The 11,608-nt window shown below is 39.4% G+C and overlaps 1 pseudogene; it reads left to right on the top strand.

Annotated features, from left to right (window-relative positions):
• Window positions 1-9,471: 9,471 nt before the first annotated feature.
• Window positions 9,472-11,144, top strand: LOC110298083 (annotated as a pseudogene).
• Window positions 11,145-11,608: the final 464 nt, after the last annotated feature.

Below are 11,608 nucleotides of genomic sequence, written 5' to 3'. Positions count from 1 at the left end.
ATCTGAGAGCACCATCTGAGAGCATCATCTGAGAGCACCATCTGAGAGCACCATCTGAGAGCATCATCTGAAAGCATCATCTGAGAGCATCATCTGAGAGCACCATCTAAGAGCATCATCTGAGAGCATCATCATCTGAGAGAAGAAACAGCTTACAGAACTGCACAAAAATTTTTACCCAAGTCTATAAATGACAGAAGGCTAATATCTATGTTATAGAAAAAATTCAAATATTAAACTTGAGAAGAAAAATTCCATCAATCTCACCCTGCTCAGAATAATATGAGCAACAACAATCTGCTTGACAAGATATGACCATTGATGCAGTAGTGGCTCAAATGCTATGGGGCAACCAACCACTTTCTGAATAAATATAAGTCTCACTTCACTATCTGTAACCCATAGCTGCAAGTCTTCACAAGGCCAAGAATATATGGCTAGATAGATCACAGCTCATGACAAAAACCTACTAATATTTTTTCTACTAAATAGACATGACCGTGACATGACTCCTAACTATTTTTTGTTTTACCCATAGATCAGTGCATCATCCAAATCTCATCAGAGAAGCTTCCTATTGTCATAAATGACAATTATCCCAAGTCTCTACATGTGGTCAATGTGAACAGAATAAGAAACTTTGTGGTTTGCAGATCTAAATGGAAAATCACACACCTTTTCCCAAGAGCGAGGGTTCTTCATGGAAAGGGAGAGAAACAAAAATTGTAGGAGCCAGAGGTGTCATATGACTTCTAAAAGAGAATGTTTCCTAGAAACAGTGGAGCAGATACACATATGAACTCACAACTATTTTACAGCATACACAAAATCTGGGCAAGCCAGACAAAATCCCAGCATTGAGGAGGAGGTAGGCACATAGCCCTGCTCTTGGCTGGGGAGCTATTGGCATTTGACAGCTTCTGGGGAGGGCAAAGTCAGTTTTATTTGATAATATGATCTCTCTATAGAGGCCACACTCCAAAGTTAGACCACACTTAAGAGTAGGTGACCAATAAAACTGTATCCAGTAAGTTTTAAAAGAGAGAGTTAAAAAAAATTGGAGTGAGGAGGGAGGTGGGGTTTTTCTAAGAGAAGAAAAGTGAACCTGATCAAAATACAGTGTATAGAGATACCTTATGGAGAAGTGGTCACACTGGCAAATAAATGGGATCAGCTCAGGCATCTGTCTTGTGAAGAAGATATGAAGAACATCTATCATATGTGCTCAAAGTAACATTATTCAACCATTGAAAAAACTTTGATATATAGTAAGATGGATAGAAACAGAGACTAATATGTGAAGAAAAAGAAGCGATCCACAGAAAGACAGCTACCACATTTGCCTCTCACATGTGGAAACTAGAAGACTCAGTTGTAATAGAATAATGATCAATAGACAGGATAAATGGCAGAAATGAAAAAGTGTTAAGCCAGATAGGACAACGAGAACCAAGTACATTTAAACAGAAAAATAAGTTCTCAGGTTCTGCATGTGAAGTGATGACAGTCTGCAATCATCTCTTAAGTATGTACAAATACCAAGAAGAGAGGGCCTCGAAGCTTGTAATAACAGAGATGATAAAGTCATAGAAACAAACATTTAATTAGAATATATATAAACATATTGAAATATCAACCTATGTCCCATCAACATATGTGGTGACCTTCTGTTACAACTAACAGCAATGACTGACAGCATTCCTTGGAGCTACTGGTGTTCATGGTAAGAATCCAGAAAAATATAGACAGAAAAGCCAGATATAAACAGACAACACTATGGACAGAGTCTAAAGTTTAAGATGCACAAAATAACTGTTATTGAAGTTATATATATATATATATATATATATATATATATATATATATTCATGTGGAGGGAAATGCACTTAAAAGCTGATCTGTAGAAGAAGATGCCCATCTCTGTCAACTTGTTTTTTTTTTCAGATCTTATTTCTTCTTTTTTTAAATTCTATTTTATTTTTAATTTATTTTTTACACTCCATATTCCATTACCCCACTCCACCCACCCTCTGTCTGCTCTACATCTTACACCACCTCCCCAATGCACCCCGTCTCCACGTGGATGCCCTTACTCCCCACCCCACCTGACCTCTACACTCCCTGGGGCCTCCAGTCTCTTGAGGGTTAGGTGCATCATCTCTGAATGAACCCAGAAGTCCTCTTCTATGTGTGTGTGTTGGGGGCCTCATATCAGCTGGTGTATGGTGTCTGTTTGGTTAGCAAAAACAATTCTTAACAATAAAAGAACAATTGGGGGAATCACCATCCCTGACCTCAAACTTTACTATAGAGCAATAGTGATTAAAACTGCATGGCATTGGTACATAGACAGACATGTTGATCAATGGAATAGAACTGAAGACCCAGAAATAAAACCTCACACTTATGGTCACTTGATCTTTGACAAAGATGCCAAAAATATACAATGGAAAAAAGAAAGCATCTTCAACAAATGGTTCTGGTCTAACTGGCTGGATGTATGTAGAAGAATGAAAATAGACCCATATTTATCACCTTGTACAAAGCTCAAGTCTAAGTGGATCAAGGACCTCAACATAAAACTAGATACACTGAATCTAATAGAAGAGAAAGTGGGAAAAAGCCTTGAACTTATTGGTACAGGGGGAAAATTCCTAAACAGGACTCCAATGGCTCATGCTCTAAGATCAAGAATTAATAAATGGGACCTCATGAAACTGGAAAGCTTCTGTAAGGCAAAGGGCATATTCAATAAGAAAAATCGGCAACCTACAGATTGGGGAAAAAAAACTTCACTAACCTCACATCCAATAGAGGGCTAATATCCAAAATATATAATCACCAAAAAATGAAACAACCCAATTAAAAAATGGGTATAGAACTAAATGGAGAATTCACAAGTGAGGAATCTGGAATGGCTGAGAAGCACCTAAAGAAATGTTCAAAGTCGTTCATTAGCAATCAGAGAAATGTAAATCAAAATGATCCGAGATTCCACCTTACACCAATCAGAATGGCTGAGATAAAAAAAACCTCAGGTGACAACACATCTGTGTTAACTTTTAATTACTGTGACCTGAACATGAGGGTGTGTGGAACTTCTAGGACTATGAAGATGTGCTGCATCTTCATGGAACTGGGTTACATGAAGCAAAGCATTCATAAAACACAAAATGACTTTTAAAGTGCAAAACTATGGAAAAATTACTTTCACTTTTAAAGTTTCCTTTAACCAATGCCTTGGCATCTATCTTCAAAATGTTAGGGCAAATAGAATGTATATTCAGAGTAATATGAGCACATCCCTTTAGGTGGAGAAAGGAGACCCCAATGACAAGGCTAGAGAGTGTGACCTCTATGGAGTAAGAATTACTACTGGAGAAGTTAGATGGAGCTGTGTCTTTTGAACAGTGGAAAACAATGTCTTTGCCACACAAGTGATCCAATGGCAACATGTGCACTCCTGCATTCACTTTACAATAGTGAAAGAAGGGATGTGAATGTATGCACAGCACCAGACAGGTCTGAACTGAACACAAGAAATCATCAGTGATTCCATAGCATGTGTGCCACATTTTCTGATTATGTTTATGTCAATCACTTTGAAAAATACCATTCTAAGTGTTCTTAGAACACATAGAAGCAAGAACAGACCAGTTACAACATGTCTGTAGCCTGATAAGCATGATCAATAAAGAGACTGAGAATTTGTTCAGAGGCTCAGAATTGACAGTATGGGCCGAACCTATCAGATCCTGAGTGCCGAAATCACTAATGGGCACCTGTCTTAGGAGACAGAGACACCATTAGAGTTCTTGTCTATGAATTCTGAAGTTCTTGGAACTGGAAAAGATAGTGAAGTCAGACAGGGGCCCAATTCTGAGATTTTTAAGCAAAGCTGAGACTGGCTAGGGAACTGGAGAGGAGCTTTGTTCTTGAAGAATAACAAATTGTGTGTGTGTGTGTGTGTGTGTGTGTGTGTGTGTGATTAGAAGACTATGACCATGAATCTGTGGTGCATAAAAGCTGGATTAGACACTAATCTTAGTCTTAGCTCCCTGCAGAGTATGTGCTGGCTTCACAGGAAAAGTATCAACTTTAATTTGGGCATCTCACCAAGTGGCATCCATTGCTACTTTTCATCTGGTTCAAACTAGTCATTCACTGAAGACTCTCATGGAAGGGCCTTACACTCTCATAGAAGATGAATTCCAGAGAGATGTTGGTGGGGGGATCACTTGGTGGTCAATGACTGCTATTTTGCCTGGCCTGGTCATCTGTGGCATGCAATATACTATTGTGCACAGGTTTCTTTGCGTATGTGTGTTGGGTATTTTGCATGTATAATAGAATAATAGCACTTTTGGTAGCTATAAATCAACATTTACTCTGTTTCTGCACACTGTGCTTAGCAAACTATATTTTGATGCCTGTCATTTCTATTGACCTAGCAGGCAATATTATCTTAGATGTGTTAGTGCTATACAAATAGACAATTAATGTTTCCCAAATGCTCAATTATAAACTCTGTGAAGCAGAGACATGGACTGTGCCTACCCAAGATCTCTTTCCATAATTCCATCCTGGTCTTTTGGGAATTTAGCTTTGATTGTTTGTGTGACCATTTGTGCCTAAGTGGACACGGGAGAATCTAGGTGGGGAGTCTGTGGGAGCAAATTCATAATAGCCTCTCATGGTTACATGTAAGACAGATCTCAGCAAAGCTGACCTGAAAACCTTCAGAAGCTGAGACTCAGCCAGGAGTGAAGCTGCTGAAGACCCTCACCATGGTCACAAACTGGAGTGTCTGCAGTTACCATGGTCTGTTCAGAAAAAAATGGTAGAAGAAGAAAATATATGTGCAGCCATGTTATCAGAGTCCTCCCTGTCTTTATTTGGCTATTTCTCTGATACTTAAGGTCAGACAACAGAAATTGTTTTCTTAGGTAAGTCCCTAGTCATGAGTCCTGCCAGCCCTGATCTGCAGCAGACAGGGCATGGCTTACACCAGCAGGCCTGGCTGGTGTTTTTAACTCCATGGACAGTGCAGGTAATTTTACGTATCTCATCAGTGGACTCTGGACAATGGGATATGAAAATCTCTTTGTCACATTATCTCACCATCCTCTGTAGATTCCATGTCCAAACAAGACAACACATAGTTTCTAGCTAGTCATCAATATCTTAGATTAATCAACATCTTAGATTAATCTAAATCTGCTCGTTTCATTTTAAAATTAGTATGAGTACTGTGTGATGTTGTTTTTGATATAAGGAAAATCATGCATAATAAACTCTGTGATTGTAATTAGAAGCTAGACATTCTACTGTTTATACAATGGAACTCAACATTTCTGTCATAATCTGTTCCTGACCCATCGCTCTTCCTCAAACTCAGATCTCACTGAGAAAACAATTATGCTGTTTCTGTCTCTTTGGTGACATTCAAACACTTGGACAAATGTCATTTTTATAGATGATATTTTTGCTTTGGAGCTCTACTGTTAGCCATTAAAAGTCACATAGTGGAAGATTAGCATTCACTCACCTTTCCATGTCACAGACATGTGGCTTCTACAGAAGTGCACACTGCAATGCCCATTTCCTGCAAGCAGCAAGTCTTTAGTGTTCCTCTGAAGCTCTGTCTTTCTTTGTATAGAGGTCATTGACCTTCAGAAATATCTGTCATTTCTGAGACCGGGGGCAGGTGCTTGTCCTGGTGCCTCCTGGGATAGAAACTCAAGGAGAAAGCTCTTAGGATCAATTAAAGGGGACTTATGGCTGCATGACCTAAGCTCCCTATTGGCTGGTAAGGAGGACTGTGGTCTGTGGAGTCACATATTGTGGGCAGGAACAATTCCTTCCCAATTCCTTCCCTCTGCTGACCGTGTGCATATATATCCAGAATGACTTTGGTTTTCTCATGTCCTGTGTGGACAATCTCACATGGTATAAATTGACTCCTCTGTATTCTGCTGCAATAACTTCATCTGAATTGGACATTCACACAATGGATTTATTCTAAGAATCTTGTACTGTCTACCTCTCTCTTTCTCTCCCTACACTCCAGTCTTTATGTATAGTGTTAAGAATTAATGTTCCTTCAGCATTTCCATCTTATTTGATACATTCTTAAGCATTTAAAATATTTACTGAGCCTTGTATCATTATACAGACTTAATGGGTTATATTTAGGAACACACACACAAACACACACACACACACACTTATATACATGCAATAACAATTAGTAATATAAAGAAGTCATGCATTTAGAGGAGATGAGGTAGGGGCATATGGGAAGGGACGGGATGAAATGCAATCAAATTGTAACCTCAAAAAATTAAAGAAAAAAAGTTACTCAGAGTTTTAGGTAACACTGAATCCTTCATAAATGAAAACATAAATAAAAACATTATTTAAATTTTTTTAATTATAATAACTATTTACACAATATATTCTGATCACTATTTCTCCTTACCCAACTACTTCCAGTTCCTTCTCCTCCACTGACCCAATTCCAATGACCTTTCTTTCTCTAGTAAGTCAACAGGTAAACAAACAAATTAACCCAAACAAGGCATCATCATCACCATCACCATCACCATCACCATCACCATCACCATCACCATCACCATCACCATCACCATCGGAGGGAGGAGGAGAACCAAAACAAAACACATACACAATTAAAGAACCAGAAACCATAACAAACAAGCAAAAAGTCACTAAGAAAAAATGCCTCCCCCAATTCAATATGAGACAAAAGTTCTAAAAAATGCTATTGAGTTCATTTTGTGTTGATGGTCATGAGGCCTGCCATTAACTGTGTTTGATATGCCCTGTGAGACTCCAGCAGATAGAGCTAATTTTTCTTTGTAAGCACTGGTAATTTGGAGATAGCTTCTTGGTTATAGATATTTTATATCCATTTCTTCCAGTTAGGGCAGGGATCTTGTCTGGCTTGTGCCTCTGAAGTACCTGTGCATGCCTGCCACAGTTTCATGAATTCATATGTGCCTCAGTCCTGTTCTGTCTGAGAGACACTGTTTTCTTGGAACCAGCTATACCCTCTAGCTCTTATCTTTTTGTCTCCTCTTCCTCATAGGTCCTTGGATCCTGAGGGGAGGAGTTTACCATTTATGACTGAGTATTCCAAAAATCTCTCAATCTGTGCACATTGTTCAGTATAAATGTGCTAGTCTTGATTATGCCAGGCATTTTCCTTGCCTCAAGTGAATTACAGATCCTTATTTTATGTAGAGTTGAGCTTTGCTCAGTCCTCTCAGTTTACCAGTCCCACTTTCCTTTTCCTGTTGAGAATGTTCCCTAAAACGCACCTTCAAAGGCCAGTGTATGCATTACGTGTAAGTTTTGTACTGCCACATTTGCACAAGGTTAAATGTAGTGTCATAATAAAAGTCAAAAAGACAGAAATATTAATTGGTGCTGTTCCTTCTTTAGAGTACAATCTACCTGTTTAAATCCTCCTTGGAGCCTTTGAATAGCTGTTTGATTTTTTTCAGATACTAATTGCTGCTTTCTTCAGTATTGTAAGGCCATCACCTTCAGCAGAATTCACTCTCTTGCTTGCACATATAGTGATTGAATCTGATCTTCCACACTGATAAGCTAACGGACTTTCCAAACTAATCTTAGTCTTGGTTTCTATCGACCTTCAGGGTCCCTCTGAGAAGCAACTAGTTGAGATTTCTTAGGTAGACTAGCTGGAAACTAATTACTACTTTTGCTCTAGTGAGAAAGCATCAGAGGAAAGACACCCTATCTTTCTGAAGTTGCCATTCCAGAATTGTATCTTGATGGAGGTATTGTAAAAAAGGGCATTACTTGTATCAGAGATGGGATCCTGACCTCTGACTAATGCCACTGTGATAGGAATATTACTGCTGTAGAGGAACTGGCAAATCCACTCCATTTTAAGTCAAGGTGACCTTAGAATTACCTGTCATAATTAAAATGCTTCCAGGTTGAAATCCTCAAAAAAATAGAGATGGAATTTGCAGAGTGAAGTACTCAGTCTATTTATTAAAGACATTCATTCATTTGTTCAAAATCTTCTTAGGAAACATTCCCAGCTAAGTTCAGATATTGGCATTGGAGTAAGAAGACAAAGAGGTTATGGATCTTGTTATAGAAAAATTTTCAGACTCAAAAGTCTAAAAATGGACATATATTGAAGAATGATGATATATATACTGGAAGCCCTCACTATTGAGCTATTGTACATCAAGTTGGGAATGTGTTCAGCACCTACAGTATCACAGAGATAGAGTTGACCATAGCTGGACTCAGGAAGCATTTTGCAGAAAGGACCATGGGCCTGTCTCAGACAGGCTTCTATTGACAGCTACATAATATATCATTTTCTTGAGGACTCAAGAATGTTACAGTTTTATTGGATTGAGTGGTAGATGCCAAATACCAAGGCTGATTTTAAGGGTACTCAATGTAGTCTGCACGAGGAAAAATACCAAACAGCACTAACGGACAAATTTAGCCAGGTAAGAAATTACAAGAAACCTGGCATACCCAAGGTTGCAAGATGAGAGCATGTGTGAGTGATGTTCAGGAAGTTTTCGCTATAGGCTCCCATGACTATTTGGATGACAGAGGTAAGACATACTCTTTGATTCATAGAACAGGGATTTCCCAAATGTCAACTACAGAAAGATGACTCAAGAATATTAAAATACAGTGAACTAGAAAGATGGAGCTCTGCTCCACAGAACACCCAACCCCTGACAACCTGAGTGGTTGAGGCTAGGTTGTCCTGTTAGACCATTAAAACCTCATAGGAACAACTCAAGAAACTGACAGTGACAACAGCTATGTGAGTGTTGAGCTGGAAGTACCTGTGGCTTGCAGAAGGATTAAAAACCACAGAAATGCTTTGAGTTTACAGGTCTGGAGGTTGAAGAAAGGCTTTCTGAGTTGATAGATTTGAGATGGGTCAGAGTATAGTGTCTTAGTTAGGGTTGCTATTGCTGTGAAGAGACACTATGACCACAGCAACTCTTATGAAGGAAAACATTTAATTGTAGTGAGCTTACAGTTCACAATTTTAGTCCATTATCATCATGGTGGGAAGCATGGCAGCACACATTTAGACATGGTGCTGGAGAGGTAGCTGAGGGTTCTACATCTGGATTGGCAGGCATCAAGAAGAAACAGTGAACACTAGTCCTAACCAGAGCTTCTGAAACATCACAACCCACCCCCAGTGACACACCTGCTCCAGCAAGGCCACACCTACTCCAAAAGGGACACATCTTTAAACAGTACCACTCCTTACAGGCCAATGGAGACCATTTTGATTCAAACCACCAAAGATAGATATAACCACATATTAAGTGATCAATCATATTACGTTAGGCTTAGAAAAGACAAAAAGTAATGGAGAGTCTTTTGAAGGGAGATCAGACAACATAGTCTCCACTCAAAGTAGCAGAGATGGTACAGCAGCTCATGAACTTGGGCGATAGACTGTGGGGAAATCACAAAAGCCATAAATGTGATGGTCTGAATAGGTATGTCGCCATACAGTCAGGTGTTTGAATGTTTGGATCATAGGGAATGCAATATTGGGAAGTGTGGCCTTGTTGGAAGATGTGTGTTACTATAAAGGTGCTTTGAGGATGCTCAAGCTATACCCAGTGTAGCACACAGTGTAGCACACAGTGTAGCATGCAGTCAGTTCCTTTCTCTGTCTACAGATCAAACTGTAGAACTCTCATCCTTCTCCAGCACCATGTCTGCCTGGAAGCTTCCATGCTTTCTTCCATGATGATAATGGACTAAGCCTCTGAAACTATAAGCCAGCCCCAGTGAAGTGTACTTTTTTTTTTATAAGAATTACAAAGGTCATGATATCTCTTCACAGCAATGGAAACCCTAAGACCATCACAGCATTTGCTTCTCTGAGTGGTACCACTGGTGTGGAGAACACGGCTGTTCAAGTTATTGGCCCAGAGATGTTTCTATTATGTCTTTAGCAAAGCACAGCATTTGGAGTTAATTAATCAGTAAAGGGAAGGCAGGTAGGAAGCAAGACATCTTCTACTTTGTTTATACATTTATGAAGATGAGAAAGGGATAGATGTGCCTCAGAACCTAAAGCTATAGGATGGAAGGTTAAAGGGTAGAAAGTAAAAACATACAATAGTGATCTGTAGTTTTTAAAATGGAGTGTGGCAGCAAGTAATGATTTTTTAAAAGCTCCAATGGAGAAACACATGCACTCCTCATATTTCTGAGACCAGGCAAGTTTCAAAGTAATTAAATATAAAAAAAAAATCAAACTTTAAAATCATGAGCTATAAACTTTTCTCAGATTTCTGAAGACACAGCCGTGTTTTGGGTACAGTTCATACTGATGTTGAGCTCCAACCAGACACTAGTGATTGAGTTCCTTTTACAGAGGTTCTCAGTGCACTGCAGTCTATGACTGTCCTGAAAAATGTCTTTCTCTCCTATAAACAATAAGGGAAATGTTGTGATAATTCCTTTGCATCTGTATTTCACAAGGTTCTGGTTGGTCTAATTTCTAAGGAAAAACACCACTTTCTCCAGGCTCAGTTCTTTTTTCCTTGTGTGATCTATACTTTCTGAGCTGCTGCTGCTGCTGTTCATGGTCATGGCCTATGATCACCATGTAGCCATTTGCTTTCCTCTGCAGTGCAGCTCTAGAACTAACCCACACATATAGGAGACTTGTGTATAAGCATGTGGTCCATCTGTGCTCTGAATTCTTCCATCAATGCTGCTCTAATGAGATGGCTATCGTTCTATGACTCTAAGGACACACCCTTCTATGAGATTTGCCAGTTTTTACTGCTCTCCTGCAGACCTTCAATTGTAAACAACATCATGACTCCCATTGCTGATGGCTTTTTCAGAGGCATCACTTTCTGCCTCCCTGTTGTCTTATGACTGTATCGGTAGCAGCATCTAGCACATATGTTCAGCTGAGGGGAAGCAGAAGGTCTCCTCCTGCTCATCCCACATCATTATGATCTCTCTCTATTACTCATCCAACTTTTGTGCCTGCTTCCAGCTGCCATCCAGAAAAGCTGCCTGAAGTGATATAGCAGGCTCTAAGTCCCACTCTCAACCTTATACACTGATGAAAAAAAAATGACAAACATGCTCTGAAGAGACACATATCCTTCTCAGTGTTAGATGGAAATATGCAGGCCATTCTGACAGTTAAGGCCATTTCTCAAGTGCATTGCTAAAGGCATCTTCATGGCCATGTGGTTTGGCTATGGCCATTATAGAAAAGAGCCTTCAAACTCAGGACCTGCACATGGTCTTTTTTTTCTGTGTTCATTGTTTTGATCAATCCACGAATATCTATGTGCACTAAATAAAAGCTTAATCCACTTCAACACCACCCAGATACAATTTGCTAAACACATGAAACTCAAGAAGAACGAAGANCAAAGTGTGGACACTGTGCCCCTTCTTGGAATTGGGAACAAAACACCCATGGAAAGAGTCACAGAGATAAAGTTTGGAGCTGTGAAGAAAGGATGGACCATCTAAAGACTGCCATATCCAGGGATCCATCCCATAATCAGCTTCCAAA

The sequence above is a fragment of the Mus caroli genome, chromosome 7 (assembly GCF_900094665.2).
Source record: "Mus caroli chromosome 7, CAROLI_EIJ_v1.1, whole genome shotgun sequence".
Taxonomy (NCBI): domain Eukaryota; kingdom Metazoa; phylum Chordata; class Mammalia; order Rodentia; family Muridae; genus Mus; species Mus caroli.
The sequence above is the reverse complement of the archived record's forward strand: the minus strand, read 5'-3'. Positions and strand labels throughout refer to the sequence as shown.